Genomic DNA, 17,417 nt, shown 5'->3' on the forward strand with positions numbered 1-17,417 from the left:
TACATACATATATATATATATACATATATATATATATATATATATATATATATATATATATATATATATATATATTTTGTATATAGTCTGTCTTTTCTTTATATTCAATTTAAGACTGATCTGAACTCATTTTTCACTATTTCATTTCGCATACAACGCGTGTGACTTTAATATGTCTCTATGTGAAGTTCAAAAACAATCCAGAACATAAGTGAAGTTACTACAACTAAAGAGAACTGAAACATCATTGCTAAGGTTATACGATCATGGTTTGTTCCAGATTTTAGTAAACAAAAGTGTCATTTCTCTATGGAGTTAGTTATTCAAGACAAACATGTAATATTAACTTACTATTTTGTAACATGTTCAATGAATACTGCATTATATTTTTTATTTTTTATTTTTATGAATATTTTGCAGAGAGGCAAAATACATGCTTCCATTTGACATACTCTTATTTAAAAATTTCAAAATGAGATATCTGAAGACAAGGTTTATGGAATCCAAAATTTCATTGTTGCTCCAAATGGTAGAATATACCGAACATCACACCATCCTTATATGATCAATTTACAGTTTGAAACAAAAGTTACTTTGCTTGATACGAAATTGGTTCCAAATATCAAACCTAATCATACCTTTGTCTGTATTATCTTCCACTTTGACCAAGATTATTTAGTAGGTAAGTTCATATGTAATAGCTATCTATGGTCATTTTTTATTTTTATTTTTTTTACTATTATTTGTTTTAAATCGTTGAATCTTGTTATTATGTAGATATATTAGGAGTACTAGTAGGGGCTGAAACTAAAAGAGAGCTACAAGTAGATGGAAATATATATATATATATATATATATATATATATATATATATATATATATATATATATATTGGTATTTGACATAAAACTTCCAATTTCTTTAAACGTGGATGTAAATTGTAGGTTTCGCATTGAGTGTACTTTGTTTGGCACTTATGTTGATGAACTTAATGACTTTCTTTCCACTAGAAAAGTACATAATGTTGTAATAAGTATAGAGTTTCCTAAAGTTAAAAGCTTTCGAGGTATATTTTTAATATTCATCATATCCTTTTTTTCCTTTATTATGACTTTTTTCTTAGTTTTTTTTTATTTGTAATATAGATAAGGTTCAAGTCCAGAATTGTAAGTACTGCACTAGAATATAGTACAATGTTGATTCTAAAGAGGCATCTGAACTAAAATCTAGGTATGTTATTTGTATATTTAACGAATTTTGAAGTGTTGAAAATAATATATAATATATTCTTATATGTCATGTTCTCACCATGTTTTATTACTTTATAGAATGTTTGAAAACACTGAATCTCCATCACGAGGCTTAACTCAGCTTTCATAGAGCTTTAAATATAGTGTTGAAGATGAGTTCTTAAGCATTACACCTAAGAATAACGTATAAGGTCTCCAAGATTGTAAACAAGTAATAATATGTGATTAGTTCTATATTTTTCTTTTAACATAATGAATTATCTGACATTTTTTATGTCGTTCAAAGGTAAGCACTTATGTTATTTTTGGAACCATTAAACATATTGTCACCAAGGAAGATTGGTGGTATACTGCTTGTGTTTGTAACAAGATTGTTTATCTAGATTTTAAGATGTTTTTTTTTTTGAGAAGTGTAATAAGCATGTCATCAAAGTTTTTCCAAGGTTATATTAAATTGATGTCTTAATATTCATTTTATTTTACTTTTAATTTATGTCAGTTGTAACTATTAACTTTTAATTATGTGTAATAATTTGTTAGATATAGGGTTAAAATTCAAGTCATTGACTCATCAGATTCAACAACATTTGTGTTGTTTGATAGAGCTGCAACTGCCCTTTTGAACAAATGTTGCGCAAATATGTTAGAAGGTCTTGATAAGGTATAATGTTGTTTCTAAACAAAGATATTTATTTCAATTATTGGTTGCATATTTCTTTTGAAAATGATATAAACTTTTCTTCTATATATAGAATGCTGTTTCTGGACATTTGCCAAACAAATTTGCTGAATTGGAGGATAAAAGTCTTTCAGAGTCTTTAAACATGAATAGTCTTTCAGAGTTAAAAAAGTATGTTTTAATGATGGTATAATTGAAAGGTTTAATGATTCTTCCATGAAGTCAATGGTGAGAACTATGTTTTATTGTCATTTTTTATTATTTATTTATTTCTTTACAAACACAATTTATGTCAACCGTTAATGTTTTTCAAGGATGTATATGTTGGATATGGAGAATTCAGTAGGGAAAAGGAGTGTATAATTAAGGATTCGTGTGTGGATATTGCAGATGTATAATTAAAATGTTGTAATATTCCTTTGAAGGTCCTGAACCGAAATATTAAAAAGGAAACGTGAACCAAAATGATAGTCTTAAAAAGGAAACGTGAACATCTGTTTGTCTTTATTAAATTTATTTAGTCTTTCCCACTAGAGACATATTTTGGTATTGTAATGTTTTAAGACTTCCTTTGCTTTAAATTCTAGATAATCTACAACTTTTATTTAATTATTTTATGCATTTTTCATTTCAGATAACCTAATTTTATTAATGAATTATTTATGAAATCTTACTTATTATACATTATTGTATTTAAATGACTGTTAAAATTTCTTCATTTGTAGGTTAACCAATACATTGTTGACAATAAAAATGATTATTGCCTAAAAAGAAATGGTTTCAGCTACAATAAAACTATTTTGAAGTTATTTTTTTGTAACCTTTATATCTGTTTACCATTTACAATAAATGTACTTTTAAATTGATTTTTTTTTTCATCACTTTTTTATCAAAATTATTGGTTCAATTTTAAATTTCTATATTTTAGCTTTTTTTATATTCTTTTTGAAATAATTCAATTGTTTTATTTTAGTGTATGTAAGAGCAGATATTTTGGACTAAATTATCTTTAACGTATCAATTTTTATTTTTCATATCGTTCTTTTGGACTACATTAAAGAAAATTTATTTCTTAAAATAAGTAACTTAATTTATGTTTCTATGTTTTTAAACTTGGAATTTGCAATGTCATTATAAATTAATCAATTCAATTTCTCATTTTGAACTTCAATAAATATTTTTATTCACTAATATTTGTTATTTAGATTAGTTTAATAATAATTTTTTAATATAATTGATTTATGTTATTTATTTATTATATTATACGTTATATCATATATATATATATATATAGTACTATATAATATATAAAATATATATTGTATATTATATATTTTATATATTATATAATATATATTATACATATTATGTATTATATATATATATATATATATATATATATATATATATATATATATATTATGTATTCTATATATAATAACGGATTATATAGTTTAATATATAATTTGACATCTGTTTTTATTTTGGTTGTTTTAAATAAATATTTTTTTTTCAAGAAAATAATAATGTCACCACTCTATGCACTTTGAATGTATATTTTGGATAGTGTTTTCACGTGATATATCTTTTCCTATAAAATTGTGATTCGAATAGATCAAATGACATAAGTTCATTTTGTACCCAAACCTTGACCTTTCCAAACCGCTCTCTTTTTCTTTCTCTTTCTTTGTTGTCGATCTTCATAAAAAATGCATACCAACTTCAGTGATGTTGATGAACATTGTTACATCTGTAACACAATGACTAGGTACCAATTTTCCATTATTCATTTGAAAGATGAGGTACGTTATTTCCAGTCCTTTTATTTTATGTAAGTCATCTTTGTTAAGAAAAATTATTTTGGACTAACTTTTTGTTTTTCAAGGCCATTGGTTTTGTTGATCAAGCTTTCACAATTCTTTATGATGAAAATTTTCAAAACCAGTGGAGTCTAACTGATGTTGATGGCAACACGTATGCTGTCATTTACAGCAAAAATTTAGAGAAATCATTACTAATTGAAGGGTGGTATGATTTAAGGAGTTTTTACAAACTACAACATGATCATTGTATCTACTTTGGATATGTGGGAAATTCTTGCATCTAGATCACTGTTTTTCCAAGGAAGTGTGAACCTTTGTCTATTGGTAGGTTTTATAGCAGAATTGTGTTAGATGAACCTCTTTTCAAAGGTCCGAATAGGCATTTTACCATAGGTCTAACCCCATTGCAAGTTCTTTTACATATTTATATTTCTATTTACACATTAATATTTAATCAATTATTTTAATTTGTAATGAGATTTTTTATTCATATAGTCATGTCACATTGTTTTTTAGGATTTGCTTGCTGATTTTGGCAATTATCTACAACAAGGAAAATACAAGAATATTGTGCTTCCTGGACCCTAAAAGACTATCAAGTGCAAACTCCTTTTGAGGAATACTCCAAAGAAGTCCAACAAAATTGGAAGTGGTTCAAAGCAATTTTGTACTATTCATGGACTTGATGAAACTTTGGACCTGGTCTTTGAAGTTGACCAAATGAAGTGCAATCAGCTTGTCAAAGTGTTGACTTATTCTAATGATTAATCAAATGTTAGTTTATGTTTTTTCTTTTTGAACTTCAAAATGTAGCAATAATCATTTTTGAATAATATGCTACTATATATGTACTTTTTGAACTTCTACTTTTAATATTGCACCAGTGCACTAAGGGCTTTCTGCCCCGGTTATTTTTCGCATTTTGCGTCGGGTCTGGAACCGAGGCATATCGGGGCGAGGCCTAAAGGTACACCTTTTGGCCTCAGTTATCACCCGAAGCCATAGACCCAGTTTTATGCCTCGGTTGTTTTAAAACCGGTGCCATATACACAGTTTTCTGCCTCGGGTCTGTTAGGACCGAGGCCATATGTGATAAATATATTTTTTTTTAATTCAAACTTTCGCAAGCCACCAATTTTCACTCGTAAAACGCCGCCCGCGCACCCTGTCTCATCGTCGCCGGTGCGTGCAGGCACGGCTCCGCAAGCAAAACCACCTCCGCGTACCTCGCCGCAAGCCCCGCTCCGCCCACCATCGAAGTGTGTTTCAGCAGTGAGAACGTGTTGGCCACGCGATTAGGGGCGTCGGTGCCTACCATTGAGCTTGTTTTGCAGAACCAGAAGACGATTTGGAGGATTTTCGGAGCGAACTCGATGGTGAGTGTGAGCGATAAGGTGCTTTGTCTCGGGTTTGTGAATGGTGGTGAGACGCCGAGGACTTCGATTGTGATTGGTGGTTATCAACTTGAGAATAATCTCTTGCAGTTCGATCTGGCCGCTTCAAGATTGGGTTTCAGTTCCTTCTCTTTTCCAGAAATCCCAATACTAAACCAATTCTTTTCTTCCCTCTCTACATTCACTTTCTCACTCTAAAATGGCAGCAGCCATTTTTAGGGTTTCCAGAAATCCCAATACTAAACCAATTCTTTTCTTCCCTCTCTACATTCACTTTCTCACTCTAAAATGGCAGCAGCTTCTAGAAAATCAAGCGGTCCAGTGCCGCCACACGCTTCCACTACCGCCACCATGACCCCCGTTTCTGTGATGCGGACGGTGAAGGAGGAAGAAAGGGAAAGTGAAGAAGGGCTTCGCGGAGAGAGAGAGAGAGTGGAATTGTAGAGGCGCTGACGGGGAGGAAGAAGGGTTCGCGAATTTTGAACCCTAAATAAACCCTATGGCTTCGGTTGTTAGAGGAACTGAAGCCATTGACCCCCTTTTGGCACCGGGTCTCCTTGGACCGAGGCCCATACCCCTGACTTCCAGCCACTTTTTGGCTTCGGGTCCTACTGGACCGAGGCCTATACCCCTCTTTGGCACCGGTTTTGAGCGAACCGGGGCCTATACCGCTCTTTGGCTTCAGGTATTTGGAGAACCGAGGCCTAAAACTTGGCTCTAATTGCAAAAATGCCACCGCGCCATTATATGCTTCGGTTTCTGGCCAACCGAGGCATATAAGGCGAGGTAAAATGGGAATTCTGCACTAGTGTTGGCATCAATGCCTATGTATATATATGTACTTTTTGGTGTCCATTCTGTTTTGACAATTTTAACATACTATGATTTTTCACTACTTCAAATTGAAATGAATACATTAGATTTTTTTCATAACTATCTACAACAAGGAAAATACAAGAATATTGTGCTTCCTGGACCCTAAAAGACTGTCAAGTGCAAACTCCTTTTGAGGAATACTCCAAAGAAGTCCAACAAAATTGGAAGTGGTTCAAAGCAATTTTGTACTATTCATGGACTTGATGAAACTTTGGACCTGGTCTTTGAAGTTGACCAAATGAAGTGCAATCAGCTTGTTAAAGTGTTGACTTATTCTAATGATTAATCAAATGTTAGTTTATGTTTTTTCTTTTTGAACTTCAAAATGTAGCAATAATCATTTTTGAATAATATGCTACTATATATGTACTTTTTGAACTTCTACTTTTAATATTGGCATCAATGCCTATGTATATATATGTACTTTTTGGTGTCCATTCTGTTTTGACAATTTTAACATACTATGACTGTTCACTACTTCAAATTGAAATGAATACATTAGCTTTTTTTCATAACTATTACACCTTTTAGTACAACCATTGTTGTTGTTATCTAAAATATTAGTTCAAAGGTTATTGGTTTTAATTTTTTGTAATATGTACATGTAAATTTCAATTTCAATGCTTGAATTGGGTTTGATTGAAGTAATTTTAGGAAATAACATTTGGTTTAAATATTGTTAAGAAGATTATTCCACCTACTAAAGTTTTAATGGCGAGTGGAGAAGATATTGAAACTTTTATCTTTTAATAGATCATTATGTTTGAAATAAAGAAACAAGTCATATTTGCATGTTTCAACAAAAGTATACTACAATCCATAAACCCAATAGGAAATTTGATATTTATGTTATATTTGCATGTTTCAACAAAAGTATACTACTTGCATGGAAAAGAGTTATGTTATTCTCTTGGTGCAAAAAGGAAATAAGGATGAAACATTTTATATTTATGTTATATTTACTAACATATTATTTGTGTACAACTTTTGTGCTTTCTATTTGCAGCATATATTTCTGAAAGAAACATTATGCAGAAAATATCAACTATGAAATGTACCTGTTTCCACAATAGGTCCACCTTGTACAACAAAATATGTCAACAAAAAAGGTAAACAAATACATTCATGGATATAGTAATAATCACTAAACACTTCATAGTAGTCAACGACTAATACACTAGTGCATAATGGGTTTTTTTACAGCTATATGCCTCGGTTCACTTCCAAACGAGGCATATGAAGACGCGGTGGCACTTTTGTAATTTTTTCAAACTTTTATGCCTCAGTTGTACTTAGAACCGAGGCATAAACCCCCTAAAATTTTTATTTTTCCCACTACATTGATATTTTTAAACTGGTGGCAAGCTTTATTGCCTCGGGTCAATTCTAACCGAGGAAGATAGATGTTTATGCCTCGGGTCTATTTTAACCGAGGCATATTTGATTGCTTTTCAAGTGGAATACGTCTCGGGTCACATCTAACCGAGGCAGATAAATGTTTATGCCTCGGTTTAAAATCAACCGAGGCAATAAGCCTTCTTAGGGTTTAAAATAAATCGTGCCACTGTTTATCTTCTTCGTGTGGAGCAACAACCATTTTTCTCTCTTCCATTTCTGAACGCCATTGTTCCAGATCGCAAAGGTTCCTTCTTCCACATAGTAGCAGTTTCGTCTCTCCACCACCGGTCCGCCGTTGAACGGGCCTCCTCCGTCACGCGAGCCTCCTCCATTGTTGTCATCATAGAGGTTGCAAAACTGCCTCCATTGTCGTCATTCAATCTCGCTTGTAGGTATGTACTTCTCCTTTTTCAAATCGTAAGACTCTTCTATGGGTTTCGAATGTCAATGTGTGTGTCGAAGTCGCGATTTGGCTCACGATGGTTAGTCGTGGGATGTTTCCATTCAGATATGATAGTGAAGAGAGGGTGTTCTACGTCGTCGGCGAGATGAATGGAGGCGTCGTGAAGTTGTTCCGGCGTGATTCGGTGGTCGAAGATGGTGGTCACGACACACTGGCGGCATTTAGGGTTTGAATGGTGGTTAGGGTTTCTGATTTGGGAGAAGATTGAAGATGATGATGTGGCACATTGTGATTGGTTTACGTGTGTGTACAAGGATCATGGCTACGTGTAATGTTGTTATTGGGTCAGAAATTACTTTTTTTTTTAAATCTGCGATGCACATTAGGTCTCGGTTCCCTCTAGAACCGAGGCAGTAACCCTCGCATATGCCTCGGTTCATAACCGAGGCATAAACATGTCTTTTTTTATCTCGCCAGCATATGCCTCGGGTGTAAAACCGAAGCCAAAAAGTCAAAATAACTGCGACATAATCTCTTTCCTGCACTAGTGATATTTTGTAGCAATAAGTTAAACACAATACACTACAAAAAATATTGACATTTGTGACGGTTAAAATTACAAATTTTAGCAGTCAAAAATCGCCACAAATGAAATTATTTGCGGTTAAAATAATTGTCACAATTACACATGTCAATAACTGTTTGTAGTCTAAATTATTTGCGGTTAAAAATCGCTACAAAATGTAGTCTAATTTGATTATATTTTATCATATTTTGATGGTTAAAAATTGCCACAAAATACATTATAAAAATCGAACATTGGAATTTTAGGATATCTTTGGCAAAAATGAGTCACTATGGTTCGATATGTAGACTGACCCCTTTTCTATGGCTTTGTTCATGGTGCTATCATTTCTTGTTAAAGCCTCTCATGTATCGTAGCATCCTCAAAAGTTGTCTGCATCAATTAAAAGAAAAAATTTAATCGTGGTGAAAAATAAAATGAGTTAGGAGTATATGCCAGTGAACAAAATTCCAACTAAATGTTTAAGAAATAAACCTTGGATACAGAACTAACATTCAAGTCTAACACAACATTAAGGCCCTTGTTTGAATAAATAACTCAATCTAAATACGCATAGAAGAAGAAACGAAAAAGATAAAATGAATTAACAACTTTTTGATTTATGTTCTTGCCTTCAACCAAAGTATAAGATAACTCATGCAACAATAATTCATATAAAAAGACTCACAAACTAAAGAAAGCATCATAAACTAACATGCCTTCCTACTTATTACACGACTTACATAAAAATCTATTTTTGCACTTCCTATCCACCAATACTTTTCAGACTCGATATCAATATCAGCCACCAGACTTGAAATAAAATTATCAAATGTTCGATCAAATAACATGGCCACAAACATGCTTTCTCACAACTACCTCTTTTTCAAAATCTAATTACCCTATGCAAGCATCAAAACACTGAAAAATCTGGTTTCCCCTTGTGTGATGGTGGCCATATCCAGTGATCGCTTATGGCCTGATAGCATTTAATGCAAAGTTAATATTTACATCAACACAATAAAAGAAATCATATATATTGTCACATTTGTGAAAATTTTGAAACCTCTTATAATGGCAAGAACAACATTGGTTGTTGTACAATTACCCACTGAATCGAGAATAGACTCTGCCATGCCCTTCCCTGTACGTGCATTTATTTTAGATGAACGTACATCACAAAAGAGATAACTGACATAACAAAATTTATTGACTAAATTCATTACAGTAAAAGGAATAAAACCTACAGGAACTACTCCAAGGGGTATCTTTATTGCAGACTCCAGTCATCGTTCCGAAGCAGTCCATTTACAACCTACTAAAAAGGCGTGTAGTTAGTAAGATAATTAAAGAGAAACATAGGCAACTGTTTTGGGAGTAGGAGCCAAGCACCTACTTTAAACACTCAAATTACCCTCAAGTCCTTTTGGTTTGTTGTTCTCCTTAATTAGCTTGTTCAATTCTTTCTCTTATTTTCTGTCTTTTTTCTCTTTCCATTCGGCAGATTGGGCGATCGAGGTACCTGTCTAAAAGGCTCCAATGCTTAAGTCAGTTCAAGGTCGATCAGTGAGTAGCAATAAATGTTGTAATAAATGCGAGTTAAAGATCCCTACCAACTTACCTTGGGCCTCTATTTATAGTTTTTGGTATGGGCCTGTGATTAGGGTTCCTTAATCATGGCCCAATTGCTTTTTAAACTTGATTACTGACTTACTTTACTTTAATTAACTTTCAGCTTACTGGTTCAATTTTGGTTTGGCCGCCCGACCGACGAGCCGTGCGACCTGTCGGCTGGATTCATAAATGAGGGTCTCCATAAGGGTGGAGACAAAGTTCAACTGGAACTGAACACGGGGGGTGTTTAGTTCGTTTGACCGACAGGTAGCCAGTTTAGCGTGTTAAGAGCTGAGACTTCATCCAGAGAACGGGAGGGGGGAGCCTTGGTCACGAGCTCCCTTAAAGCACTCTGGAGAGATTGTCACATCAACGTCCCAAGGAAAGGTCCGTCTGTAGTGGGCGGCCTGTGGCCGCTTGACCTTGGACCGTTGAGGTGGTGAGATTCCTAAATCATAGCCAAAAATTGCATATGCATTGCCCTTATTCACTGTAGTCCAGTGCTTAACTTTGTCACCAAATTCTCGAAAGCACACATCTGCAAATGTTGTGAAGTCTTCCCTATATGCATACACATAAAAATATCTTAATCACAACAAAAACCATTGCCTAATTTTATAAATGAAGTATTTGTCGTGAGATCTATATATATCTATGACAATTAGAGATTTAAAGTTTGAGAACCACCAAATATGCTATTAAAATAACTTACAATAGTGCAAAGACAAAAATAGAAGATATATTTTCAATGTGTAGTATAAAGAAACTACAAAGTAAATATATGGCAAAACTACAATAAAATTATGGCAGATGTAATTATGGGTGATAAGATTAAGAAAATAAACAAAACTACATTAAAATATATAGAATGGTAAAGTACAAAAACATCATAACTACATTTCCAGAAGCAATGGATCCTAGACTCTATTATCAACAAAGAGAAATTAAAAACCCGAAAGAAGCATAGAAAAACTAAAAGATTTCATATATCATGTAATTCAGAATGAAAATAAAATTTAATAAATAATCAAGTACAAGTCTTCCCCAAATAACAATACCTTAGCAAATTTTCCACTGAAAATAAAGAGAGCAACCTTCTAGAATGTTGGTATATGATGGACTATAACTGCAATTAATCTAAGGATATACCTTCCTCTTAAACCATCAACCTCTTTAGATTTTCATTCTTCATTAACATACATAGTTTTGTCTAATAGTTCAAATATGAAGTTTTCATTTCTCACTTTCTCAACTGTGATTTTTCTTTTAGACAACCAACAAGAGAACATAATAAGAAAAAGGAAATATACAAACAATGATGGTCAATGTAGCAATAGATCAAGTTTGATTATTGTTATTGAAATTTTAATAAACCGAAAGATTGAACCTGAATATTCATATTAATATAGGTTTAATCTGTTTTGGCAGAAAAAACCATTCACAACCACCAATTTATGATTCATATTCTACAGAGGAAGCCATTAACTAAGTTGGATTTGAGTAAGTTATTATTTTTCTTAAACATTTTTGTTATGTAAATGAAGCTGTTTTATTTATTGTCATACATTATGGAAAATAATTTGCAGATGTGGACAATTAAGTCAACAACTTTGAGAATATAAATGCAATATGTGGAATAAGTGATTGTAAGTGTTCTTTTTTCTTTTAGAATAAACATCAATTTTTTTTTATAAAATGACCACTCGACTTGAATGCAAATGCAGCTGTTTAAAACCACATACAAAGCTGTGGAACTGCTATAACTAACAATGTTAATATTTCTGAGAGCAACAACCAATACAACTACTCAAAAAGTTCAATTTTTAATCCATCAAATATGCCAACGGTTTGTATGTTTATTTAACATATTGTAATTTATGAAAGTTATCTTATTTTCAATTACTAAAACATTTTGTTTACTGAAATATAGTTGTCCAGAGTACTATACTACAAAGTAATTCAAGTTCTAATGACAATGGTAAGCGTAATGATACTAACCAAATAATAACATATTCTGCAGGTTAGTCAAGTTTAACAAACATAAATTATTTATTGTTTTATAATTATTATATATCTATTAAAAGGTTATACTAAAACCTACTTTGCAAGGTGGAAGTTCTGAACATTTAAATTTCTATTTTATTGTTCCTAAGAAGAAGTCTATTAAATATTCTTTTAAAGTGATTCAATCATTTCAAAAGAAATTCAATTATGATGATCGAAGAAGAACAAACCGAAGAAGTTTAGAAACAATAAATCATTAAAGAGGAACAAATCTAAATGATGGTAATTTGAAACTCACTTAGACCATTTGATGTGGACTTGGTCCAAAATTAGACCCATGAATTTAATTACTTTTGTCATTGTTAACAGAATGCACTTTTACAACGAAACTTTATTCTAAAGCAGAGATCCAGGGTAAGTATATAACTTTATATGTTCATACATGTATCTGTTTTGATTTATGTAATATACTTTTTTTTGGTTCAAAAGTAGTCCACTTTGGACAACTATGCTTGGAATGCAAATACTGTCAAAGTGAATTATGGTATGAAGAAAGAGCAAGAAAAACTAAAACATTAAACAAAGCTGATTTCTCATTGTGTTGCCAAAAGGGAAAAGTTCAACTTCCACTTTTACGACAACCACCTCCTCTACTTCAAGATTTGCTAAATGGTTCTGACGATAGAAGTAGAATTTTCTTACAAAATATAAGAATATACAACAGTATGTTCTCATTCACTTCAATTGGAGGTAACATAGATACTTCGATGAATAATGGTTCTACACCACCTCAATGCATTCTTAATGGACAAAACTACCATCGCATTGGAAGTTTGTTGCCACAAGATGGATCAAAACCAAAGTTTGCACAACCTTACATTTATGATACTAAAAGTGAAATCAACAACAAAATGTAGCATTTCAGGTTAGCTAACATCTGTTTTATTATTTTATAAAAGGTCTTCCAAATTGTTTATTAACTTCAGTTTGTTCAAATGTGTTTTAGGTCATATTCAGATCAATCTTTGGTAGATCAATCACTGGTTGCTGACTTGATGAAAATGATTGATGATCACAATGTTCTTGCAAAATCATTTAGAAGAGTTAAAGATTTGTCAACAAACAATTTGAATCTGACTTCACACTAAGATTATTTAGAGGTAGATCGAAAGATCCAAGAGTCTACAACACACCTTCATGTGTTGGGATAATTGTACTAGTAGTTGGTGATTTTGGTAATCTGGATGTAGGAAGAGATATCATTGTGAAGAAATGTTCTAGTGAATTGACTAGATTGCATGAAACTCACACTACCTTTATTTCGTTGTAATATCCCCTAATGTTTACGCTTGGAAAAGATTGTTATCAAGAGGATATTCCAATTAGAGAAACTCATTCAAAAAGTAAAGCAAGGGTAAGAGTTCGTATTTCTTTGAGAGAATTTATAACCTTTAGAATCCAGTAGAGGTCTTCGAAGTTTGGTAGCATTGTTAATGCGTGTTGATTGTTCCAACAATTCTTGGTCTACTACTACACTATTATTGAAGCACAACGTTTGTCTTTCATTAGAGAAAATCATAAGTTAATACATTATGATATTCTTAATGGATTACAAAAGGCTGTTAATAGAGGAAAGACAAATCCATCTTCAATTGGAAGATGTATAGTCTTGCCTGCTTCGTTTATAAGTGGTACAAGATATATGTTTAACAACTATCAAGATGCAATGGCAATTTGTAAGAAATTTGGATATCCTGATTGGTTCATAACTATAACATACATTGTAAATTGGAGTGAAATACGTGATTTTGTTTCCCTAAGAGGTTTATCTGCATCACACAAACTTGACATTGTGTGTAAAGTCTTCAAAATGAAACTTGATCAAATGATGACACATTTTTAAAAAAATGACTTTTTTCGGAAAGTCTACTGCAGGTATGTTCTGTATGCAATTTTATATTATATATTTAGTTATTCAATTACAAAAATTGTGTATCATTGTATTTATTCTTTTTATATAATCATGTATGTATACAGTAGAATTTCAAAAAGAGGATTACCACACGCTCATATACTTTTGTGGTTAGATGGAGAAAGCAAATTGAAGACTCCAGCAAATATTGATAAGGTAATTTCAGCTGAATTTCCTAATCAAGATTTGTACCCAAAATTGCATAAAGTTGTTTCTAGTTACATGATACATGGGTCATGTGGACTTACAAGATTCAATTCTCCTTGTATGAAAGAAGGTAGATGTTCAAAATATTATCCAAAGAATTTTACAAGTTGTACTACCATTGATGAAGAAGGATATCCATCATATAAAAGACGTGATAATGGCAATTTTGTTGAAAAAAATGGAATCCAACTAGAAAATTCTAGTGTGGTTCCTTACAGTGCACCTCTTTTAATGAGGTATCAAGTTCATGTCAATACAGAGTATTGTAACAAGATAAATGCAATCATGTATTTGTTCAAGTATGTCAACAAAGGTCTGGACAAAGCTACAGTTAAAATAACTAACGTTGCAGATTTGAACAAGGAAACAATTATTGATGAAATAAAAAGGTATTATGACTGTAGATACCTCTCACAATGTGAAGCAGTTTGGAGAACATTTGTTTTTCATATTTACCATAGGTGGCGTGCTGTTCAAAGATTAACATTCCATCTTCCAAGCGTGCATCTAACTTTGTTTAAAGATGATGATGATATTAATGTTGTATTCAACAGATGTGAAAACAGTAACACAATGTTTCTAGGTTGGTTCGAGGCTAATCGTAATTATACAGAAGTAAAAGATTTGACTTACGAGGAATTCCCAAGTAAATTTGTGTGGATGACAAAAGAAAAAGAATGGAAACCAAGGAAGAAAGGTTACAACATTGGTAGGCTTACTTATATTCTGCTTGGCTCTGAAGAAATATATTATATGAGAATATTATTGACGATTCAAAAAGGGTGTGTTGATTATGAGAGCATAAGGACAATGGATGGACAAATGTTTGAAACATTCTAGGAGGCTTGTTATGCTTTAAGATTATTGGCTGATGACAAGGAATTTATTGATGCAATTAAGGAAGCCAGTGAAATTGCTTCTGGATATCAACTTAGAAGATTGTTTGTTACATTGTTGGGCATGAATACAATATCCAAACCTAATGTAGTTTGGAATTCTACTTGGAGTGTGTTATGTGAAGTAATTTTATACCAAAAAAGAAAGAACTTAAACTGCCCAGGTATTCTATACTATTATTTATTCAACTATTTATTTCTTTATTTTTTTCTATGTGTTTTAAATGTCATTTTCTTTTGGCTTGCAATCCAATTTCAACCATAACTTTGTCCTGATTTCAGTACAAAATTAAGATGCATCTGTTCGGATATTTATGAAAATGTTTTAACAATTACAATTATTGTTTTGGTCAATTAGTTTAAGGAATAAGTTACTGAATATAATTTATTGATATCATTTACCTTTTGGTGCAAAACTTCAAACGAAAGAATCTGAATTATAGAAAGCTTATCTTCTTGAAATCAAAAAAATGTCGATCTCAAATGGAAGGTCTTTAAAAGATTATCCTTTCCTACCTCAACTAGATATTTCAGATTTATTTCCATTTAAAAACGTGGCTAAAGAACATGCAATGCTCTTCAAGTCACTCACTGATGAACAAATGCGTGTATATGATGATATAATGAATGCAATACTTTCAAAACATGGAGGATTCTTAATTTTGTATGGTTATGGTGGTAAAGGAAAAACTTTCATGTGGAAGACATTGTCAACTGCAATAAGAAGCAAGGGGATGATTGTTTTAAATGTAGCTTCGAATGGCATTGTTCCGTTACTTCTTCCTGGCGGAAAAACTGCACATTCAACTTTTTGCATCCCACTACTAATTAATGAGGAATCAACTTGCAACATTACTCAAGGTAGTCTACGCGGTAAGCTTTTAATGGCAACCTGTTTGATTATATAGGATGAAGCACCTATGATTAACATAATGTGTTTTAAAGCATTTGATAGAACTTTGAGAGATATAATGACAAATGTTGATGGGTGCAACAATTGTAAACCATTTGGTGGAAAAATGGTTGTCTTGGAGATGACTTTAGACAAATTCTACCTGTCGCAAAGAAAGCATCTAGGTATGATATCATTAAATCTTCAATACACTATTCTGACTTATGGTAGTATTGTAAAGTGTTAAAGCTAACAAAAAATATGAGATTAAATAATACCCAAAATAGGCAGACAGTAGAGGAGATAAAAGAATTTGGTGATTGGATCTTGAAAATTGGAGATAGAGAGATGGATTTAAATGAAAATAGTGAAAGCATGGTTGAAATTCCACAACAATTGTTGATTTTAAATACATATTCACCTTTGATGTCTTTGATTCAATTTGTGTACCCTGATTTTGTTTTACATATGAGGAGTCATAGTTATTTTGATGATGGAGCAATACTTTGCCCAACATATGATTGTGTAAAGGAAGTTAATGATTTTATGCTATCTTTATTAAGTGAGAAATTACGTATCTAAGTTCAGATACACCATGCGAATCTGATCAAGATGACGAAATACAATCTGAATGGTTTACATCCGAATTTTTGAATCAAATCAAATGTTCAGGTATTCCAAATCACATATTGAAGTTGAAAACAAGGATACCAGTCATACTTCTTAGAAATATTGATCAAGCAAAAGGTTTTTGTAATAGAACAAGATTCAAAGTCAATCATTTAGGAAAAAAATGTCATCTCTACAACTGTTATTACAACGAAAAATGTTGGTGACAAAAATTTTATACCAAGAATGGATTCAGTTCCTTCAGATTTAGGTTTGCCATTTAAATTCCAGAGAAGACAATTTCCAATATCACTTTGCTTTGCAATGACCATCAATAAAAGTCAAGGTCAATCTCTCTAGAGTTGGACTTTATCTTCCATGTTGATGAAGGATTGACCCCAACCAAGGATGGAGGCACATGCTTAAGAAGACTAAGCATGTTTAGAAAGGAAGTTCATTAATCCTTCATCCCTTTCATTTGTGTTTGTTATTTTTGATTCCCAAAGTTGACTTAGTTGAATCAACTTTAGTTTACTTGTTGACCTTTGACTAGGTTTGACTTGTTGACTATAGTTGACTTGACTTAAGCCAACATGCTAATCTATGTTTATTTACTTTGTAGGTTAATTAGGAGTAAGAAAGCAATGCTAGGTGGCGCATGGTGATTGAGGAGCATAAATGATGTGGAGGAGAGAGTAAAGCAAAGGCATAAAGCATAAAGTAAAAGGCATGAAGCAAGTGTACCTATGTACCTTTGGTCTCCTTTGTTTTTAGCACACTTTGGCCACTTTTTGGAGACATATGAGACACATTCTTTGTCTCCTTTTGTGCTAGA

The sequence above is a fragment of the Vigna unguiculata genome, chromosome 8 (genome assembly GCF_004118075.2).
Source record: "Vigna unguiculata cultivar IT97K-499-35 chromosome 8, ASM411807v1, whole genome shotgun sequence".
NCBI lineage: Eukaryota > Viridiplantae > Streptophyta > Magnoliopsida > Fabales > Fabaceae > Vigna > Vigna unguiculata.